Below are 419 nucleotides of genomic sequence, written 5' to 3' on the forward strand. Positions count from 1 at the left end.
CACACCCCGCACGCACGCCCCTGCGCCTTGCCCCCTTTCTCGTTTCATCCAGGAGGAAAAACAAAAAAATTCGCTGATCGAACCGGCAAAATTAAATCGAATTTTTAAGGCAAAAAAAAAAAAGAGATACAACAGAAGGACTTCCCAAGGGGTCACCCATCCTAGTACTACTCTCGCCCAAGCACGCTTAACTTCGGAGTTCTGATGGGATCCGGTGCGTTAGTGCTGGTATGATGGCATCCGTCATTCCCAGCACTCCAAATTGTATTATGCTTCATCTCCTGCGCCGCCCGTCACACGCCGCACGCGCGCCCCTACTCCTTGCCCCCTTTCTCGTTTCCGCCAAGAGGAAAAACAAAAAGATTCGTCGATCGAACCGGCAAAATTAAACCGAATTTTAAAGGAAAAAAAAAAGGGAT

At 48.7% G+C, this 419-nt stretch overlaps 1 non-coding gene across 1 annotated transcript; it reads right to left on the reverse strand.

The window, feature by feature from the left end:
- Window positions 1-123: 123 nt before the first annotated feature.
- LOC124892197 lies at window positions 124-242 on the reverse strand. The gene has a single exon (XR_007050127.1). It is a non-coding gene; the product is annotated as a 5S ribosomal RNA (ribosomal RNA).
- Between the last annotated feature and the right edge of the window lie 177 nt (window positions 243-419).

Source organism: Capsicum annuum, unplaced genomic scaffold (genome assembly GCF_002878395.1).
Source record: "Capsicum annuum cultivar UCD-10X-F1 unplaced genomic scaffold, UCD10Xv1.1 ctg44727, whole genome shotgun sequence".
Taxonomy (NCBI): Eukaryota; Viridiplantae; Streptophyta; class Magnoliopsida; order Solanales; family Solanaceae; genus Capsicum; species Capsicum annuum.